General features: G+C 46.1%; 1 pseudogene across 1 annotated transcript in view; it reads left to right on the top strand.

Moving 5' to 3' along the window:
- LOC309621708 (uncharacterized protein C2orf78 pseudogene) overlaps positions 1–22,197 on the top strand; it is a 62,178-nt pseudogene extending 39,981 nt beyond the window's left edge. The window contains exons 2-3 of the transcript in view: positions 18,250–18,941; positions 20,290–22,197. The product of the transcript in view is annotated as an uncharacterized protein C2orf78 pseudogene (transcript). The remainder of the gene's footprint in view (positions 1–18,249; positions 18,942–20,289) is intronic.
- Positions 22,198–23,156: the final 959 nt, after the last annotated feature.

The raw sequence follows: 23,156 nt of genomic DNA, 5'->3' as shown, positions 1-23,156 counted from the left end.
GAGCTTTCAAAAGCCTCGAACCTCCCTTGGCGTGCGCATGCTGGAGTCTGTGAAGGTTCTTCATGCGCTGGGGAAGAAGAATGAGACGAAAACTGGGCGCTCTTCCTGTCGGCTCTTGGGAAAGTCAAGCAACCCCAAAGACCCCCAGCCACCCCCAGCTATCCAGCCATGGCGGCATACCCCACGTGAGGGGAAGGGTCCTGAGAAAACGCAAGTCCAAGCCCAGAAACCAGACAGCAGTGCTGAAACAGAGTGTCCGTCTCCAGCCCAGTATGAGCGGCCTCCTCCTGGGAAGGTCAAGTTGATACCTCTGCCTTTTTCTGCCTGGGACAAGCCTCAAGCTCGACCCGCTCCTCGGAGGCCACAGTCTCTGGCCTCACATCGGCCTGCTGGGGCTTACCGTGCCCAGCCTGGTTCTACTGACTCAGCTCAACCTGCTGCAGCCAATTCATCCCAGCCAGCTCCTGCCTCTTTGCCAGGCCCCGCCAAACCAGCTCAGCCAACTGTGACCAACCCAACCCAACCGGCTTGGCCCAACCATACCCAGCCTCGTGTCCCTCAGTCTGCTGCTCCTAGGCCTGCACCCTCCAAAACTTCATCTGGCGCTCCTCTCCAGCGGGAGCCTGTTCCCCCTGCTGTGAATAAGCGCCAGTCCCCACCCAAGCTCCAAACCCACTTTCTACTCCAAGACTTCAGCAAGCAACGAGTTCCATGGAGGGAACCCAACGTGCCTGAGCCAGTCATGTCAAAGCCCATCGAACAAGAGCAGAGGCCAGAGCGAGAGGCCATGAAGAGGCGGGCTCAACAACAACGGGAGAATGCTGCCGGATACACCTCTTCGGGCAAGCTGCAATTTTTCACCGAGAGGGAAAACGAAATGGAAATTGCCGACTACTACGGATACGTCAAGTGAGAGCTGCTAGGATTCTTGGTGCCACCTTGGCTACCAGCTGTTCTTCCATACACAGGTAAGACAGGTATAGAACTGAATAAGTAAATGGAATACAATTAATAGACGAGTAACAAACCTTTCGAATTTTCAGATGCTGCTAACTGGGGCGTGAGAAAGGAAGGACTGAAAGTTGGATGGGAGAATGAAGGAAAGGGGTAAAAACTGAGCAAAGAGGAAGGAACTTGGCCCAGGGCTAGGAAGGCCAAAAGAGACGTATGGATTTAGGAAAGGAAGCAGGAGCGAGGATGAAATGGCAGAAGTAAAAAGCAGGGTCAGAGGTCTGGGTTGAAAGAACACAATTGGAGTAGAGTTGAAGGTGACAGAAGATGAGTCTAGGTTTACTAGGAGAAATAGAAAAAGTCTCTCGGGGACGCTGGCCTTAAGTCTCACAACCACCAGATAGGTATTTCAGAAAACAAGAGGTTCAGGACACATCTCTGAAAGGTCTGAGTTGCCTTATTCAGGTGTGACTGTAGTGGGGGAATAGGGAAATCTACCAGAGAAGTGGCTAGGGCTCAGAGTTATCCTAGGGGCAGCTGACGACAGGGGCAGAGCCAAGGGAACTGCTGGATCAGGAGGCCCACGAACAAAGCAGGGGCATAGCCGCCTGTCACTTCCCTGCCAGGAAGGAAGCCAGGTATATTACTGTAACCAAGGCACACTGGGGTCTTTACTGTATGGAGAACTTGGCTCCTGCCCGCAATCCTACGGCTCGGCGTCACACACAGGAAGTAGGGCCTCTGGGCAACCAGAAATGGGAATGGGACTGAAGGAGATTCAGCCCACAAATATCCGACCACCAGCTTCCACCTCTGCAGTCTGCCACCCTGTGTCTGCTCAACGCATCACAGAAACAAGTTTTCAAGGTGAGTATACAGACGGCAGAGAAAAGTTGAACAATGAGGTCAGCATTCAAAAATGGGGTCAAATCGACAGCTGGGAAGGGGTGTAGAGACAGGTAGAATTTAGATCCTGAGCCTTTAATAACCACTACCTTCTCTCAGTGCTCTCTGTTTTTAGACTCTATATGAGAACACCTAGGGCTTCCCTGGTGGCGCCTGCCAATGCAGGGGACACGGGTTCGAGCCCTGGTCTGCGAAGATCCCACATGCCGTGCAGCAACTAAGCGCATGTGCCACGACGACGGAGCCTGCATTCTAGAGCCCGTGAGCCTCAACTACCGAAGCCCACGTGCCTACAGCCCATGCTCCGCAACAAGAGAAGCCACCGCGATGAGATGCCCGCACACCGCAACCGAGAGTAGCCCCCGCTAGCCGCCAACTAGAGAAAGCCCGTGCACAGCAATGAGAGACCCAGTGCGGCCAAAAACATAAATACGTAGAATAAATAAGTTCAAACAGTAAATAAATACATAAACATAAATTACAAAAAAAAAGAACACCTAATGCAGGTGGGAAGGTGGGAGGGCCACCGTAGAGGTCATCTATGCTACATGTACAAGAATCCCGAGAGCACACCAATCGGTACCACACTTTTCACTGCTGTAGCCGATCGTTCCCCCTGTACTGCCACACTGTAGCACTCCCTTCCCTCATCTACTGCTATAGTCTCTTCGGAAGGTGTTTCAGAACTCTTGTTATCAGAGTGCCAGTTGAACTGTCCTCACTTCCTTCATTTATACCAGGATTGAAGACCTTGTGGTCCGAGATCCTGTCCAGAGAGCAAGCAGGCTAAGGCTCTGTCTTTGTTGATGTATTTCATCAGAAAGGGCTCTACCCCCTCTCCTAGTTCATGGTGTGACGTGTTCTTGGCCTCTCGGGAAAGTGGGGAGAATGGAAAGGACCCTATATGAGAATGCTAGGCTCTGTAAAACATTTCAGGTTTTTAAAAATAAGACTCATTTTGTATTGGACTGACAACAGTCCTATGAAATACAAAGAAGGCCGAGAATCAGTGACAGGAAAGGATCACCAGTAAGAACTACAGCAGTCACCGCTTACCTCGTAGCATAGGGCACTGTCCGTGATCCTTAAGAAGAGTTAGTAGAAATGCCTTGCCCATCTTGCCCCTGAACCCCTTGAAAGGTACACGACTGCTGTGTTGGTGTTTAGGGGGAGCATCTCACTTACCAGGGACTGACTTCTCCCTTGATTCCTCTGTAGTGATGGAGACTTCCCCGCTGATGAAAAATTCCCTGGGATTGCAACCTCCAAGCCAGACAGCTTTCCTATGGAATGACAGAGAACTTGTCAAGGTGAAACACCAGTCTGCGGGAGAAAGGGAGGAAGAGAATGATGGAAATCGTTTCTGGGAAACTATTTTTACATTATGTGTTGTTTGTTCCCGGTAAATAAACTGAAATCTTCTTAACAGTACAACAAAATCTAAACCACTAAAGCCAACAATACAGGAGTATAACGTTCGACAAAAATTTCTTTGGCTGCGCAGCATGTGGGATCTTAGCTCCCCAACCAGGGATTGAACCCACGCCTGCTGCGTTGGAAGCGCAGAGTCTTCACCACGGGACCACCGGGGAAGTCCCAGGACTATCACTTTTAAAGGAGAAGGTACAAACCCCTCGGTTCTATGAACTGGAGATTTTTAGTAAGAAGTCAATATATTTGTTGTTAGGCACATTTTATGTTAGGCTGTCTCCCTGCACAGGATGCAGGCGCCTTGAGAATGGAAGTCATATCCCTCTATAGTACGTCCCTCTTCTTTCTGCTTTGCAGTTTGCTGCTCCACTTGTTCAACCCCACCTAGTAATAACCTATACTTCCCTTGTTCCTGTTTTCCCATCTGGAAAACAGACAAAAGGCAACCAAACAACGCAAAGGTCTCAACAAATAAGGGATATCCAAAACCAGAGATGGCCAGAACTTCTGTACCCCTGATGAAATAGTCCTCATACAAAACCTGATAATCAAATTCCTTAATGCTAGGAATCACAGTGAAAAATAGTATCTGAACTGACTTCTGTCAGATGAGTGAGAACTAAGGTTAATTCAGTGTATCTGAAGCATAGAAAGTGAGGGCAAAAGTGGCACAAGATGGGGCTAGAGAAGCAGAGAGGATTCTAGACCACGCAGAGTCTTAAAGGCCAACAGTGTGTTTTCTATTCTCAAAACAATGCTTGTGAGCGATGTTTATGAGCAACGTTCCAACTTGCTTTGAAGGTTTCTTGTGTGAAGAGTGGATTGGAAGGAAACAAGATATATGGACACCAGTTAGGACCTAATCGCAACAGACAGGCAAGTTCAGTATTAGGAAGTTGAGGAAGAGCTGGCTGACAGATTCCAAAGAAATTCAGGAGATGAACTGAAGCGGGCTTAATGGGGTAGGAGATGGAGGAAAGGAAGGTCTTAGGGAATTCAAGGGTTTACTGCACACATGAGCAAAGTCTCAAAATTAATCATTTGAACGTACAGAGGCGGATCTCCCAAATGACACCGGTTAGGAAGCAACGGTACGCCCTTTAGAATTCCTAGAGACAACACAAATCAACTGTTTCGATGGAAAATTCGGCGGGACTCTTGATTTCCATGGGAATACAGAGAAAAGAGACACTGATCTGGCTTGCAGGTATATTTAGGAAGCTGTTAGCCGGACATCACCTACTAGTATCATGTAAGTAGGCCGTCCGAAGTAGGAAGCTTAGGGGAAAAACCTGGAGGAAAACTTAAAAGCTTAAGCCACACCTCTACACTACACCACCTTTCACAATTTCTTCTCAGATAAGCATCATCCCCATCAGTGAAGAAACTCGTTCGTACCTCATAATAGGAAAAACAGGCCTAAAGATTCAATGTGTGTCTTGGGAGGTCCCATCTATGCGATATCTTCCTGGGACCAGAAAAGGCCCCAGGAAGATCCATCTCTGCACCCCTGAAAGCTTACCACCAAGGAAAATGACTAGGTCCATAGATTTCCTCCCTCAAACCAGCTTACCTCACACATAGATCATTAGCAACTCCGCCCTTACTCACATTATCACAGTCACAAGAGTGGTTAGGGAGAAAAGCACTAACCAGGGGAACTAAAACAGAGGCAATCCAGGCCAAGCTGGGCTGGTGGCAGATATCTTGCTCCTTACGCTCGGGTGCATAATGCGACTCACCACAGTGCCTTTTTCACAGACCCTTTTGAACGTTTCTCCACAGAATCCAACAGCTCAAGTTAGTTCATGACGCTTCAAGGTCAACAATCGTCAAGAGAAAAACATGCAATATGTCTTACAATGTTGGATTCCTTACAAACAGGACAAGGAGATAACCATGTAGACAAAACCAGAGCATTTGAAAACATCTGTATTCTACAAACACACCAGTGAATGCTATAAATAAGGTACTATGACATAAAACAAAATGAAAACTAGATGTGAGACTCTTCTCTTCAGTGTACAGACTTCATGGCAGTTGCTGCACACTATCTAGCTACTTAGATCTTTAACTCTCTGTTCTGTTAATACCAAATGAGGCCCAAGTGTGTCAACCTGTTTCCCACAGAAACCAAAAAGTCTACATGCATCTCTTTTCTCCTGTGCCCTTTCACCTTACCTGCTCCCAATTCTCCACCAACGTCCTCCTCTTTCTCTAATTATTCTCCTCTTCATTTTGCTTGGCCTTGCCCCCAAGCATGCAAGACAGAGAGTCCTAGAGGTCCAAGATTCTAGAGTGGCTGTTTGCAAGGCGGAGGAGATTACAGTAACTGCCACACTGTATATACTTCTGTGCAAAGAAAAAGGGACAGTGTTCAGAATGTCTCTCACATATAACAAGAGCTGGAGATGGCAGGATACCTGTGTGGCCCAAGGAACTAGAGCTAGCAAATTATGGGCCAAACAATTGCAACCAAAGGCTGGAAGAGGAAAGGTCTGCAACCAGCTCTGTCTCCTAGCTCTCTGGTATTTGCTGCCAACGGGCAGAGTCTATTTCGTGAAGCATCAAGCACTGAAAAGAAGACTCCTGCTGCTGGAAGGTGACAGGAAGTAACGTCCAATGCAAGATCAAGGCTTGTCCTCGAAGCAATGCCCATAATGGAAGAAAAAAAAAAAAGAGAAAGCGGAAGAGAAACGTTAAGTCGCAAGTCCAACCTGGCCCCCAGCCTAGCCCAGCCCAAGGAAGGTAGGAGTCAAGGAGAAGAAACTAAAAGAGAAGAGCCTTGGACCACAACATTCTCCACAAGGTACACTCAACAAACTTCACCCTACTCTTGAACCAAGTTACAAAGAGAGCTTCTTAATCCCTACTTTGGCTCCTTAAAAGCTGCTATCAGTTCACTCATTAGACACATATGATTTCAGAACAACTGTAATAGTTCAAACTAGATGGCTCTTTCCTTCCTAAGGATTATTAATTAAAGAAGATCTATATAGCTCTAAGTATATGATACATAAAATAGAATACTCTGTAGAATATAAGTAACTCTTAGTTCAGTGTATTAATGAACGTCTGTAAGAAATGTGGCAATGATTTCCCTAATGGAAGAGCCTGGGGGAGGTAAATCTGTCTTCTAGGATTTCCTCCCCAGAGCTCAGAAACTCAGGTGTTGTTTTAGCTCTCCTACACTCTCTTCACCCAAGCCCGCCTTCCTGTTGGGGATCGGACCTCCCTATTGGCTCTCTCATACCTTTCAACTGCCTGCTTTGTGACATCACTCTCCTACCAAACCTACTACCACTTGGTAGAGTCTTGGGGTTTCCGTGGAGCTGTTTGGACCAGTAACCAGTGACCTCTGTACTGGACACGTGCGCCGTTCAGCTGCAGCCACTCGGACATCCTCTAGTGTTGTCTCCTCATCCCTTGTACCTGCAGTGGATGCTTCCTCTTCTCTGACCATGTCAGGTAAGAAAAGAAACTTTGGAAAGTTTTGCGTTCGATTTCTTTTGCCCCTAAATTGAGTAAGTAGGAGATTCAAAATAGCATGGAATAATGAGGGAAAGTATTGAACTACACGTCTGGAGACCTAATTTCAGTTTTGACTTTGACGTTTACTATCTGTGTGACTTTGGACAAATCACTGGCTGTCTCACAAAGCCTGTTGCTTTCCTTAACTGTTACGTTAGGATACCACGTTGGGTTGATCACTCTGATCCCCTTCTTTTCCAGTATTGAGCCTTAAAGGGTACCCATGTAGAAAACGAAATCAGACACTTCTCAAGAGTGTTTCAACAGAAACATAGAAAAGCCAGGGGACATAGAAAACTAGCAATATATACCAAGATGTTTCATCTCTAATGGTCTCCCTCCACTAGGATTTCGACTAGTTGAAAAGAGAGAATAGGGAGAGAGGATGGAGAGTACTGGGCTCTACAGGGAGGCACAGAGTCGAGCGTAAGGAAGTTTAGGATGGTTTTCATTAGCACAGGCCAACAGGCACCAAGAGATGGGAGAAAATGTAAGAATGAAGAGGGAAAGCATAGAGGAGCTCTCAAGAAAAACGGAGTTTGCAATGGAATGCTGATGGGAACCAAAGATTTTCAATTAAAGCAGAAACAGCACAGAGGGAAACCTGCTCAGAGCAGGGCAAAACCAAGTTGATGGTAGCAAACCCTTACATTAACAGACTAAGAAGGAAAGTAAGGCCAGAACAGGGGATCACCAGGAAAGGCAGCTTATCAGAAAAGTCATACTCCGTTTTCTTTCTTTTATTGCCTCTCTGAATACAGTTGGCCACTTGACAGTTTTGAATATAAACATTTTAGAAATACGTTTTAGAAATGATGCCTCCTATAAACAAGCAACCACAGTGGTTATCTAGGGGGCTGCTTTTCAGTGTTTTATTCTTTCTAATTTTTAAACTAGGTAGACATTTCACCAATTCAACATTTTAAGTGATATCTTCTAAATTGAATCAGAAGGACTATTTTCCTTGGTGTGATATGTAGGTTCTAAGGCAAGGCTGCTTTTCATTTTTACAGTTATTTCCTTCCTAACACAGAGAGCACATTGATCAACAGCCATCGTTCGCTTGTAGAGCTTAGCTACCGAAGAAGAAGAAGAAGAAGAAGAAAAAGTCAAGCCCCACATCTCTAATTCCCCCCCCCACTTAGGGAATTCCCTGGCGGTCCAGTGCTTAGGACTCGGTGCTTTCACGGCCAGGGCCACGCGGCGCGGCCAAAGAAACAAAACAAACAAACATCCACGTTTATCGAAAACCATATTGTGGAGTCCTGTGGATTTTCTTACATTTGAAAATCTTTTTTAATTGGATTCTAGGCATGATGGTTTTTTGAGGTTTTGGGATGCCATCTTCTTGGATGCTGAAGATGATTCTAATCTAAGTTCTAGGATAAATCCAAAAACCTTCCTGATACATTTTAAGCTTCCTTTCTGCTTATTATATAAGCTATATTCATTGAAATATATATTTCTCCTAGGCTTAATACCTCTTACTTGCTGGGTAAAAATATGAAGGAGCACAATAATGAAACTCTTTTACACTTATTATTTTGCTGTCTGCTTCGTACCGGTTTTCATTGAAATACTTGTCTATATGTGTTGTGGCTACCTATACATGCACATTTATTGCATTCTGTTGCTTGTTATGCATTTTTTACTGACATACCTTCTCTGTCTGTATGCATTGGCTAGGAATTCATTCACCTCTATCACCTCCATCGTGTCTTCTGGTTAATAGTATTCACTAAAATAGAGTGGGCAAAATTCACTTTCATAATATTGCATGGATAGTACAGAATGCCATTTGTTAGTAAATTCATTAGGCTTCGATACTTGCCACATACCCCAGTTTTCATTAATATCTATGGATTTCTTTTTCGTTAACGTAATATGCTTGTCATGATTTTTCTTTGTCTTTCTAGAACTTATTGTATCTTCCTCCATATAAATCATACGCAATAGATCAGCTTATTCATCTATTAATTATTACTGCTATTATTATTGGTGGTGGTGTTATAACCACTTTACAGGTGAGGAATCTGAAGTAATCAGATAACTCTTCCCTTTCCAAAAGCACTTAAGAAATCCACTTTCGGGTAATCATTTTGAGGTAGGATGAGAAACCAGGCTTGAAGAGGGCAAAAATGACTCTTTCAATTCACCAGTTGGACTGAGCTGTACGTCACCTCTAGGTAATAGCGTGGGAACTGCACAAGCAAAGGGAGACACTGAAGACGACAATGGTAACAGCCGTACTGTTTTCTAATGGACAAAAAAAATGCCTATATTATAAGTTCTATTTCTCCTGCTTTCTGGCAGTATCATGCTCAGAGTGGAGTCCTGGCAAGGAAGTCAGGATACTTAGGTTCTGAAACCTGGTAATGATACTAACATAATGAGAGAACTTGAACAAGTCAACCCGACCTCTCTGAGCCTCAGTTTCCTTACTCACGAAATGAGACTGAGAACATCGAAGTTCTCTAAGGGCCTCCTAGTTCTAAAATGCTTCCAGTCTAGGAAATAGCATAGAAGTCAATACGAGTGCAGGCTGAAGGGAAAGACAGGGCAGGGAGAAGGTTGCTTCCAGCCTAGAGAACAATCTCTGAACCACACCACTTGGCTCTTCTGCCCGTCTGTGCCCAAGATGGGAGCACAGGCAGTTAATAGAGAAGAGTGGAAAACTGCTCAGTCCTTACAGCCATCATTAACTGTCTGATTTTGGGTTTCTCAGGAAGTAGTGATAGTAGAGGTGTCCTGATAGCAAGAACCTTCAGATGATGCCGTTCCTCAAACGTAGTGAGAATTTCTCAACCTCCCTGAGTTTTTCATGACCCTCTTGTTCTTACAGAAAATTTCCAACATCCATCTCTACTTGGAACTCTAAATTCTCTGCAGCATTCTCCTCCTGTGGTGAGCAATGCAACTTCCCTAACACGAAGTGTCTGCAACTTCTCCAGAGTCTCTGCCCCTGCCGTCAGTTCGGCATCGGCTACTGGTACCCCTTTCCAGACACTCATGGGTAGTGCCTACCTTTACCAACATTCTAGCACGACTATGTTATCTGGAGTTACTGACCACAGCCAGATCTCCACTTCAGCTGCTTCCTATCCAGGTGTTCTTGAGTGGGACATCACAGCAAGCACTGAAAAGAATTCTTCTTCACTCGGAGACTTTACTCTGGCACTCACTGACCGCCACACAGCTGCCTCCTCCATGTTTCTGGCAGCCCAGGATGATAAAACTTCAGACGCCAAGAACATGGTCCCTCTACATCCATCGCTTTCTGCCAGCCTTGCTCAGGGAACACCATCTCAGATTCCAAATCAGGGGCAGAGCCGCCTGTCACTTCCCTGCCAGGAAGGAAGCCAGGTATATTACTGTAACCAAGGCACACTGGGGTCTTTACTGTATGGAGAACTTGGCTCCTGCCCGCAATCCTACGGCTCGGCGTCATACACAGGAAGTCGGGCCTCTGGGCAACCAGAAATGGGAATGGGACTGAAGGAGATTCAGCCCACAAATATCCGACCACCAGCTTCCACCTCTGCAGTCTGCCACCCTGTGTCTGCTCAACGCATCACAGAAACAAGTTTTCAAGGTGAGTATAACAAACGCCAGAGAAAGTTGAAGAATGAGGTCGGCATTCAAAAATGGGGTCAAATCGACAGCTGGGAAGGGGTGTAGAGACAGGTAGAATTTAGATCCTGAGCCTTTAATAACCACTACCTTCTCTCAGTGCTCTCTGTTTTTAGACTCTATATGAGAACACCTAGGGCTTCCCTGGTGGCGCCTGCCAATGCAGGGGACACGGGTTCGAGCCCTGGTCTGCGAAGATCCCACATGCCGTGCAGCAACTAAGCGCATGTGCCACAACGACGGAGCCTGCATTCTAGAGCCCGTGAGCCTCAACTACCGAAGCCCACGTGCCTACAGCCCATGCTCCGCAACAAGAGAAGCCACCGCGATGAGATGCCCGCACACCGCAACCGAGAGTAGCCCCCGCTAGCCGCCAACTAGAGAAAGCCCGTGCACAGCAATGAGAGACCCAGTGCAGCCAAAAAAATAAATACGTAGAATAAATAAGTTCAAACAGTAAATAAATACATAAACATAAATTACAAAAAAAAAGAACACCTAATGCAGGTGGGAAGGTGGGAGGGCCACTGTAGAGGTCATCTATGCTACATGTACAAGAACCCCGAGAGCACACCAATCGGTACCACACTTTTCACTGCTGTAGCCGATCGTTCCCCCTGTACTGCCACACTGTAGCACTCCCTTCCCTCATCTACTGCTATAGTCTCTTTGGAAGGTGTTTCCGAACTCTTGTTATCAGAGTGCCAGTTGAACTGTCCTCACTTCCTTCATTTATACCAGGATTGAAGACCTTGTGGTCCGAGATCCTGTCCAGAGAGCAAGCAGGCTAAGGCTCTGTCTTTGTTGATGTATTTCATCAGAAAGGGCTCTACCCCCTCTCCTAGTTCATGGTGTGAAGTGTTCTTGGCCTCTCGGGAAAGTGGGGAGAATGGAAAGGACCCTATATGAGAATGCTAGGCTCTGTAAAACATTTCAGGTTTTTAAAAATAAGACTCATTTTGTATTGGACTGACAACAGTCCTATGAAATACAAAGAAGGCCGAGAATCAGTGACAGGAAAGGATCACCAGTAAGAACTACAGCAGTCACCGCTTACCTCGTAGCATAGGGCACTGTCCGTGATCCTTAAGAAGAGTTAGTAGAAATGCCTTGCCCATCTTGCCCCTGAACCCCTTGAAAGGTACACGACTGCTGTGTTGGTGTTTAGGGGGAGCATCTCACTTACCAGGGACTGACTTCTCCCTTGATTCCTCTGTAGTGATGGAGACTTCCCCGCTGATGAAAAATTCCCTGGGATTGCAACCTCCAAGCCAGACAGCTTTCCTATGGAATGACAGAGAACTTGTCAAGGTGAAACACCAGTCTGCGGGAGAAAGGGAGGAAGAGAATGATGGAAATCGTTTCTGGGAAACTATTTTTACATTATGTGTTGTTTGTTCCCGGTAAATAAACTGAAATCTTCTTAACAGTACAACAAAATCTAAACCACTAAAGCCAACAATACAGGAGTATAACGTTCGACAAAAATTTCTTTGGCTGTGCAGCATGTGGGATCTTAGCTCCCCAACCAGGGATTGAACCCACGCCTGCTGCGTTGGAAGCGCAGAGTCTTCACCACGGGACCACCGGGGAAGTCCCAGGACTATCACTTTTAAAGGAGAAGGTACAAACCCCTCGGTTCTATGAACTGGAGATTTTTAGTAAGAAGTCAATATATTTGTTGTTAGGCACATTTTATGTTAGGCTGTCTCCCTGCACAGGATGCAGGCGCCTTGAGAATGGAAGTCATATCCCTCTATAGTACGTCCCTCTTCTTTCTGCTTTGCAGTTTGCTGCTCCACTTGTTCAACCCCACCTAGTAATAACCTATACTTCCCTTGTTCCTGTTTTCCCATCTGGAAAACAGACAAAAGGCAACCAAACAACGCAAAGGTCTCAACAAATAAGGGATATCCAAAACCAGAGATGGCCAGAACTTCTGTACCCCTGATGAAATAGTCCTCATACAAAACCTGATAATCAAATTCCTTAATGCTAGGAATCACAGTGAAAAATAGTATCTGAACTGACTTCTGTCAGATGAGTGAGAACTAAGGTTAATTCAGTGTATCTGAAGCATAGAAAGTGAGGGCAAAAGTGGCACAAGATGGGGCTAGAGAAGCAGAGAGGATTCTAGACCACGCAGAGTCTTAAAGGCCAACAGTGTGTTTTCTATTCTCAAAACAATGCTTGTGAGCGATGTTTATGAGCAACGTTCCAACTTGCTTTGAAGGTTTCTTGTGTGAAGAGTGGATTGGAAGGAAACAAGATATATGGACACCAGTTAGGACCTAATCGCAACAGACAGGCAAGTTCAGTATTAGGAAGTTGAGGAAGAGCTGGCTGACAGATTCCAAAGAAATTCAGGAGATGAACTGAAGCGGGCTTAATGGGGTAGGAGATGGAGGAAAGGAAGGTCTTAGGGAATTCAAGGGTTTACTGCACACATGAGCAAAGTCTCAAAATTAATCATTTGAACGTACAGAGGCGGATCTCCCAAATGACACCGGTTAGGAAGCAACGGTACGCCCTTTAGAATTCCTAGAGACAACACAAATCAACTGTTTCGATGGAAAATTCGGCGGGACTCTTGATTTCCATGGGAATACAGAGAAAAGAGACACTGATCTGGCTTGCAGGTATATTTAGGAAGTTGTTAGCCGGACATCACCTACTAGTATCATGTAAGTAGGCCGTCCGAAGTAGGAAGCTTAGGGGAAAAACCTGGAGGAAAACTTAAAAGCTTAAGCCACACCTCTACACTACACCACCTTTCACAATTTCTTCTCAGATAAGCATCATCCCCATCAGTGAAGAAACTCGTTCGTACCTCATAATAGGAAAAACAGGCCTAAAGATTCAATGTGTGTCTTGGGAGGTCCCATCTATGCGATATCTTCCTGGGACCAGAAAAGGCCCCAGGAAGATCCATCTCTGCACCCCTGAAAGCTTACCACCAAGGAAAATGACTAGGTCCATAGATTTCCTCCCTCAAACCAGCTTACCTCACACATAGATCATTAGCAACTCCGCCCTTACTCACATTATCACAGTCACAAGAGTGGTTAGGGAGAAAAGCACTAACCAGGGGAACTAAAACAGAGGCAATCCAGGCCAAGCTGGGCTGGTGGCAGATATCTTGCTCCTTACGCTCGGGTGCATAATGCGACTCACCACAGTGCCTTTTTCACAGACCCTTTTGAACGTTTCTCCACAGAATCCAACAGCTCAAGTTAGTTCATGACGCTTCAAGGTCAACAATCGTCAAGAGAAAAACATGCAATATGTCTTACAATGTTGGATTCCTTACAAACAGGACAAGGAGATAACCATGTAGACAAAACCAGAGCATTTGAAAACATCTGTATTCTACAAACACACCAGTGAATGCTATAAATAAGGTACTATGACATAAAACAAAATGAAAACTAGATGTGAGACTCTTCTCTTCAGTGTACAGACTTCATGGCAGTTGCTGCACACTATCTAGCTACTTAGATCTTTAACTCTCTGTTCTGTTAATACCAAATGAGGCCCAAGTGTGTCAACCTGTTTCCCACAGAAACCAAAAAGTCTACATGCATCTCTTTTCTCCTGTGCCCTTTCACCTTACCTGCTCCCAATTCTCCACCAACGTCCTCCTCTTTCTCTAATTATTCTCCTCTTCATTTTGCTTGGCCTTGCCCCCAAGCATGCAAGACAGAGAGTCCTAGAGGTCCAAGATTCTAGAGTGGCTGTTTGCAAGGCGGAGGAGATTACAGTAACTGCCACACTGTATATACTTCTGTGCAAAGAAAAAGGGACAGTGTTCAGAATGTCTCTCACATATAACAAGAGCTGGAGATGGCAGGATACCTGTGTGGCCCAAGGAACTAGAGCTAGCAAATTATGGGCCAAACAATTGCAACCAAAGGCTGGAAGAGGAAAGGTCTGCAACCAGCTCTGTCTCCTAGCTCTCTGGTATTTGCTGCCAACGGGCAGAGTCTATTTCGTGAAGCATCAAGCACTGAAAAGAAGACTCCTGCTGCTGGAAGGTGACAGGAAGTAACGTCCAATGCAAGATCAAGGCTTGTCCTCGAAGCAATGCCCATAATGGAAGAAAAAAAAAAAGAGAAAGCGGAAGAGAAACGTTAAGTCGCAAGTCCAACCTGGCCCCCAGCCTAGCCCAGCCCAAGGAAGGTAGGAGTCAAGGAGAAGAAACTAAAAGAGAAGAGCCTTGGACCACAACATTCTCCACAAGGTACACTCAACAAACTTCACCCTACTCTTGAACCAAGTTACAAAGAGAGCTTCTTAATCCCTACTTTGGCTCCTTAAAAGCTGCTATCAGTTCACTCATTAGACACATATGATTTCAGAACAACTGTAATAGTTCAAACTAGATGGCTCTTTCCTTCCTAAGGATTATTAATTAAAGAAGATCTATATAGCTCTAAGTATATGATACATAAAATAGAATACTCTGTAGAATATAAGTAACTCTTAGTTCAGTGTATTAATGAACGTCTGTAAGAAATGTGGCAATGATTTCCCTAATGGAAGAGCCTGGGGGAGGTAAATCTGTCTTCTAGGATTTCCTCCCCAGAGCTCAGAAACTCAGGTGTTGTTTTAGCTCTCCTACACTCTCTTCACCCAAGCCCGCCTTCCTGTTGGGGATCGGACCTCCCTATTGGCTCTCTCATACCTTTCAACTGCCTGCTTTGTGACATCACTCTCCTACCAAACCTACTACCACTTGGTAGAGTCTTGGGGTTTCCGTGGAGCTGTTTGGACCAGTAACCAGTGACCTCTGTACTGGACACGTGCGCCGTTCAGCTGCAGCCACTCGGACATCCTCTAGTGTTGTCTCCTCATCCCTTGTACCTGCAGTGGATGCTTCCTCTTCTCTGACCATGTCAGGTAAGAAAAGAAACTTTGGAAAGTTTTGCGTTCGATTTCTTTTGCCCCTAAATTGAGTAAGTAGGAGATTCAAAATAGCATGGAATAATGAGGGAAAGTATTGAACTACACGTCTGGAGACCTAATTTCAGTTTTGACTTTGACGTTTACTATCTGTGTGACTTTGGACAAATCACTGGCTGTCTCACAAAGCCTGTTGCTTTCCTTAACTGTTACGTTAGGATACCACGTTGGGTTGATCACTCTGATCCCCTTCTTTTCCAGTATTGAGCCTTAAAGGGTACCCATGTAGAAAACGAAATCAGACACTTCTCAAGAGTGTTTCAACAGAAACATAGAAAAGCCAGGGGACATAGAAAACTAGCAATATATACCAAGATGTTTCATCTCTAATGGTCTCCCTCCACTAGGATTTCGACTAGTTGAAAAGAGAGAATAGGGAGAGAGGATGGAGAGTACTGGGCTCTACAGGGAGGCACAGAGTCGAGCGTAAGGAAGTTTAGGATGGTTTTCATTAGCACAGGCCAACAGGCACCAAGAGATGGGAGAAAATGTAAGAATGAAGAGGGAAAGCATAGAGGAGCTCTCAAGAAAAACGGAGTTTGCAATGGAATGCTGATGGGAACCAAAGATTTTCAATTAAAGCAGAAACAGCACAGAGGGAAACCTGCTCAGAGCAGGGCAAAACCAAGTTGATGGTAGCAAACCCTTACATTAACAGACTAAGAAGGAAAGTAAGGCCAGAACAGGGGATCACCAGGAAAGGCAGCTTATCAGAAAAGTCATACTCCGTTTTCTTTCTTTTATTGCCTCTCTGAATACAGTTGGCCACTTGACAGTTTTGAATATAAACATTTTAGAAATACGTTTTAGAAATGATGCCTCCTATAAACAAGCAACCACAGTGGTTATCTAGGGGGCTGCTTTTCAGTGTTTTATTCTTTCTAATTTTTAAACTAGGTAGACATTTCACCAATTCAACATTTTAAGTGATATCTTCTAAATTGAATCAGAAGGACTATTTTCCTTTGTGTGATATGTAGGTTCTAAGGCAAGGCTGCTTTTCATTTTTACAGTTATTTCCTTCCTAACACAGAGAGCACATTGATCAACAGCCATCGTTCGCTTGTAGAGCTTAGCTACCGAAGAAGAAGAAGAAGAAGAAGAAAAAGTCAAGCCCCACATCTCTAATTCCCCCCCCCACTTAGGGAATTCCCTGGCGGTCCAGTGCTTAGGACTCGGTGCTTTCACGGCCAGGGCCACGCGGCGCGGCCAAAGAAACAAAACAAACAAACATCCACGTTTATCGAAAACCATATTGTGGAGTCCTGTGGATTTTCTTACATTTGAAAATCTTTTTTAATTGGATTCTAGGCATGATGGTTTTTTGAGGTTTTGGGATGCCATCTTCTTGGATGCTGAAGATGATTCTAATCTAAGTTCTAGGATAAATCCAAAAACCTTCCTGATACATTTTAAGCTTCCTTTCTGCTTATTATATAAGCTATATTCATTGAAATATATATTTCTCCTAGGCTTAATACCTCTTACTTGCTGGGTAAAAATATGAAGGAGCACAATAATGAAACTCTTTTACACTTATTATTTTGCTGTCTGCTTCGTACCGGTTTTCATTGAAATACTTGTCTATATGTGTTGTGGCTACCTATACATGCACATTTATTGCATTCTGTTGCTTGTTATGCATTTTTTACTGACATACCTTCTCTGTCTGTATGCATTGGCTAGGAATTCATTCACCTCTATCACCTCCATCGTGTCTTCTGGTTAATAGTATTCACTAAAATAGAGTGGGCAAAATTCACTTTCATAATATTGCATGGATAGTACAGAATGCCATTTGTTAGTAAATTCATTAGGCTTCGATACTTGCCACATACCCCAGTTTTCATTAATATCTATGGATTTCTTTTTCGTTAACGTAATATGCTTGTCATGATTTTTCTTTGTCTTTCTAGAACTTATTGTATCTTCCTCCATATAAATCATACGCAATAGATCAGCTTATTCATCTATTAATTATTACTGCTATTATTATTGGTGGTGGTGTTATAACCACTTTACAGGTGAGGAATCTGAAGTAATCAGATAACTCTTCCCTTTCCAAAAGCACTTAAGAAATCCACTTTCGGGTAATCATTTTGAGGTAGGATGAGAAACCAGGCTTGAAGAGGGCAAAAATGACTCTTTCAATTCACCAGTTGGACTGAGCTGTACGTCACCTCTAGGTAATAGCGTGGGAACTGCACAAGCAAAGGGAGACACTGAAGACGACAATGGTAACAGCCGTACTGTTTTCTAATGGACAAAAAAAATGCCTATATTATAAGTTCTATTTCTCCTGCTTTCTGGCAGTATCATGCTCAGAGTGGAGTCCTGGCAAGGAAGTCAGGATACTTAGGTTCTGAAACCTGGTAATGATACTAACATAATGAGAGAACTTGAACAAGTCAACCCGACCTCTCTGAGCCTCAGTTTCCTTACGAAATGAGACTGAGAACATCGAAGTTCTCTAAGGGCCTCCTAGTTCTAAAATGCTTCCAGTCTAGGAAATAGCATAGAAGTCAATACGAGTGCAGGCTGAAGGGAAAGACAGGGCAGGGAGAAGGTTGCTTCCAGCCTAGAGAACAATCTCTGAACCACACCACTTGGCTCTTCTGCCCGTCTGTGCCCAAGATGGGAGCACAGGCAGTTAATAGAGAAGAGTGGAAAACTGCTCAGTCCTTACAGCCATCATTAACTGTCTGATTTTGGGTTTCTCAGGAAGTAGTGATAGTAGAGGTGTCCTGATAGCAAGAACCTTCAGATGATGCCGTTCCTCAAACGTAGTGAGAATTTCTCAACCTCCCTGAGTTTTTCATGACCCTCTTGTTCTTACAGAAAATTTCCAACATCCATCTCTACTTGGAACTCTAAATTCTCTGCAGCATTCTCCTCCTGTGGTGAGCAATGCAACTTCCCTAACACGAAGTGTCTGCAACTTCTCCAGAGTCTCTGCCCCTGCCGTCAGTTCGGCATCGGCTACTGGTACCCCTTTCCAGACACTCATGGGTAGTGCCTACCTTTACCAACATTCTAGCACGACTATGTTATCTGGAGTTACTGACCACAGCCAGATCTCCACTTCAGCTGCTTCCTATCCAGGTGTTCTTGAGTGGGACATCACAGCAAGCACTGAAAAGAATTCTTCTTCACTCGGAGACTTTACTCTGGCACTCACTGACCGCCACACAGCTGCCTCCTCCATGTTTCTGGCAGCCCAGTATGATAAAACTTCAGACGCCAAGAACATGGTCCCTCTACATCCATCGCTTTCTGCCAGCCTTGCTCAGGGAACACCATCTCAGATTCCAAATCAGGGGCAGAGCCGCCTGCCACTTCCCTGCCAGGAAGGGAGCCAGGTATATTACTATAACCAAGGCACACTGGGGTCTTTACTGTATGGAGAACTTGGCTCCTGCCCGCAATCCTACGGCTCGGCGTCATACACAGGAAGTCGGGCCTCTGGGCAACCAGAAATGGGAATGGGACCGAAGGAGATTCAGCCCACAAATATCCGACCACCAGCTTCCACCTCTGCAGTCTGCCACCCTGTGTCTGCTCAACGCATCACAGAAACAAGTTTTCAAGGTGAGTATAACAAACGCCAGAGAAAGTTGAAGAATGAGGTCGGCATTCAAAAATGGGGTCAAATCGACAGCTGGGAAGGGGTGTAGAGGCAGGTAGAATTCAGATCCTGAGCCTTTAATAACCACTACCTTCGCTCAGTGCCCTCTGTTTTTAGACTCTCTATGAGAACACCTAGGGCTTCCCTGGTGGCGCCGTGGTTAAGAATCCGCCTGCCAATGCAATGCGGGGGACACGGGTTCGAGCCCTGGTCTGCGAAGATCCCACATGCCGTGCAGCAACTAAGCGCATGTGCCACAACGACGGAGCCTGCATTCTAGAGCCCGTGAGCCTCAACTACCGAAGCCCACGTGCCTACAGCCCATGCTCCGCAACAAGAGAAGCCACCGCGATGAGAAGCCCGCACACCGCAACCAAGAGTAGCCCCCGCTAGCCGCCAACTAGAGAAAGCCCGTGCACAGCAATGAGAGACCCAGTGCAGCCAAAAACATAAATACGTAGAATAAATAAGTTCAAACAGTAAATAAATACATAAACATAAATTACAAAAAAAAAAAGAACACCTAATGCAGGTGGGACGGTGGGAGGGCCACTGTAGAGGTCATCTATGCTACATGTACAAGAACCCCGAGAGCACACCAATCGGTACCACACTTTTCACTGCTGTAGCCGATCGTTCCCCCTGTACTGCCACACTGTAGCACTCCCTTCCCTCATCTACTGCTATAGTCTCTTCGGAAGGTGTTTCAGAACTCTTGTTATGAGAGTGCCAGTTGAACTGTCCTCACTTCCTTCATTTATACCAGGATTGAAGACCTTGTGGTCCGAGATCCTGTCCAGAGAGCAAGCAGGCTAAGACTCTGTCTTTGTTGATGTATTTCATCAGCAAGGGCTCTACCCCCTCTCCTAGTTCATGGTGTGACGTGTTCTTGGCCTCTCGGGAAAGTGGGGAGAATGGAAAGGACCCTATATGAGAATGCTAGGCTTTGTAAAACATTTCAGGTTTTTAAAAATAAGACTCATTTTGTATTGGACTTATAAACAGTCCTATGAAATACAAAGCGAGCCGAGAATCAGCGACAGGAAAGGCTCACCAGTAAGAATTACAACAGTCACCGCTTACCTCGTAGCATAGGGCACTGTCCGTGATCCTTAAGAAGAGTTAGTAGAAATGCCTTGCCCATCTTGCCCCTGAACCCCTTGAAAGGTACACGACTGCTGTGTTGGTGTTTAGGGGGAGCATCTCACTTACCAGGGACTGACTTCTCCCTTGATCCCTTTGTAGGGATGGAGACCTCCCCCCTGGTGATGAAAAATTCCCTGGGATTGCAACCTCCAAGCCAGACGTTTTGTGTGACACAAAGTCAAGAACTCCCCAAGTCCTGCAGTAGCAGAAACAGCCACATACTTGAGAGTAACCCACCATCTGAACTTGGGGACATTTCAGTGACAGCTCCAGTCCAGAGTGCCAGGCGTCTCCTGGCCCTGCCTCCAGCTCCAAGCCAGGGACAAATAGAGAGTAAGCACGTGGATGATATCAAAACCAAGCTTTCAAAGCCTCTGGATGCCTACCAGATCCCAACAGAGAACCAAGATCCTCCACTACTCCCTTTAGGAATCCCTGATATTCACCAGCCGCTGGCCTGCACCGATCCCCTCAGCCAAGAGGAGCAGCCTGGTTCTGAAAATGCTGATCTGGGAGAGAACAGCCGGAGTCGTCAGGACCTAGGGACACTTGAAAATGGGATTGAACCTAGCAGTGGTCTTGCAGACATTACTACACTGGCGGAGGATATTCACCTTCCCCAGCTCTTTAATCCTTTGAAAGATCTTGATCAATCCCAAGGTCCCAACGTGATCAAAGCTAAAGACACCAGAGCCATTAAGGTGAATCAGGTGCAGGAAAAGCCAAGTGTCATAAAGGTTCCCTCTGATCAACCCAGGAAGAACAAACAGAAAGCCTCTGAGCCTATCAGTGGCGCTCCCAAGGCCAAAATCCAGCCAAAGAATCCAGAGTGCCTGTTAGGGGGAGAAGTGGTTACATGCCACGCTGCAGTCAGTGACAGGGCTCCTGTGAACACGGCCAAGCACTCTCAAGGCAAACCTCAGAAAGCTGCATCCAGAAAGATCAGCAAAACTAAGAGCCACGGGCAGGAAAAGACCAAAAGGACCAGAGGGAGAAACAAGGCTGAGGAGAACAAGCAGTCAGGGAACAAAGTCAAGGCAGAAGAGAAGCCAGCAATCCCCCACACGAAGCGAAAGGAACACCAAACTGAGCTTCTCCAACAGAGCTTTCAAAAGCCTCGAACCTCCCTTGGCGTGCGCATGCTGGAGTCTGTGAAGGTTCTTCATGCGCTGGGGAAGAAGAATGAGACGAAAACTGGGCGCTCTTCCTGTCGGCTCTTGGGAAAGTCAAGCAACCCCAAAGACCCCCAGCCACCCCCAGCTATCCAGCCATGGCGGCATACCCCACGTGAGGGGAAGGGTCCTGAGAAAACGCAAGTCCAAGCCCAGAAACCAGACAGCAGTGCTGAAACAGAGTGTCCGTCTCCAGCCCAGTATGAGCGGCCTCCTCCTGGGAAGGTCAAGTTGATACCTCTGCCTTTTTCTGCCTGGGACAAGCCTCAAGCTCGACCCGCTCCTCGGAGGCCACAGTCTCTGGCCTCACATCGGCCTGCTGGGGCTTACCGTGCCCAGCCTGGTTCTACTGACTCAGCTCAACCTGCTGCAGCCAATTCATCCCAGCCAGCTCCTGCCTCTTTGCCAGGCCCCGCCAAACCAGCTCAGCCAACTGTGACCAACCCAACCCAACCGGCTTGGCCCAACCATACCCAGCCTCGTGTCCCTCAGTCTGCTGCTCCTAGGCCTGCACCCTCCAAAACTTCATCTGGCGCTCCTCTCCAGCGGGAGCCTGTTCCCCCTGCTGTGAATAAGCGCCAGTCCCCACCCAAGCTCCAAACCCACTTTCTACTCCAAGACTTCAGCAAGCAACGAGTTCCATGGAGGGAACCCAACGTGCCTGAGCCAGTCATGTCAAAGCCCATCGAACAAGAGCAGAGGCCAGAGCGAGAGGCCATGAAGAGGCGGGCTCAACAACAACGGGAGAATGCTGCCAGATACACCTCTTCGGGCAAGCTGCAATTTTTCACCGAGAGGGAAAACGAAATGGAAATTGCCGACTACTACGGATACGTCAAGTGAGAGCTGCTAGGATTCTTGGTGCCACCTTGGCTACCAGCTGTTCTTCCATACACAGGTAAGACAGGTATAGAACTGAATAAGTAAATGGAATACAATTAATAGACGAGTAACAAACCTTTCGAATTTTCAGATGCTGCTAACTGGGGCGTGAGAAAGGAAGGACTGAAAGTTGGATGGGAGAATGAAGGAAAGGGGTAAAAACTGAGCAAAGAGGAAGGAACTTGGCCCAGGGCTAGGAAGGCCAAAAGAGACGTATGGATTTAGGAAAGGAAGCAGGAGCGAGGATGAAATGGCAGAAGTAAAAAGCAGGGTCAGAGGTCTGGGTTGAAAGAACACAATTGGAGTAGAGTTGAAGGTGACAGAAGATGAGTCTAGGTTTACTAGGAGAAATAGAAAAAGTCTCTCGGGGACGCTGGCCTTAAGTCTCACAACCACCAGATAGGTATTTCAGAAAACAAGAGGTTCAGGACACATCTCTGAAAGGTCTGAGTTGCCTTATTCAGGTGTGACTGTAGTGGGGGAATAGGGAAATCTACCAGAGAAGTGGCTAGGGCTCAGAGTTATCCTAGGGGCAGCTGACGACAGGGGCAGAGCCAAGGGAACTGCTGGATCAGGAGGCCCACGAACAAAGCAGGGGCATAGCCGCCTGTCACTTCCCTGCCAGGAAGGAAGCCAGGTATATTACTGTAACCAAGGCACACTGGGGTCTTTACTGTATGGAGAACTTGGCTCCTGCCCGCAATCCTACGGCTCGGCGTCACACACAGGAAGTAGGGCCTCTGGGCAACCAGAAATGGGAATGGGACTGAAGGAGATTCAGCCCACAAATATCCGACCACCAGCTTCCACCTCTGCAGTCTGCCACCCTGTGTCTGCTCAACGCATCACAGAAACAAGTTTTCAAGGTGAGTATACAGACGGCAGAGAAAAGTTGAACAATGAGGTCAGCATTCAAAAAT

Source organism: Balaenoptera borealis (genome assembly GCF_965194805.1).
Source record: "Balaenoptera borealis genome assembly, contig: HAP1_SCAFFOLD_905, whole genome shotgun sequence".
NCBI classification, from domain to species: domain Eukaryota; kingdom Metazoa; phylum Chordata; class Mammalia; order Artiodactyla; family Balaenopteridae; genus Balaenoptera; species Balaenoptera borealis.
This window is presented reverse-complemented; position numbering and strand designations above follow the sequence as displayed.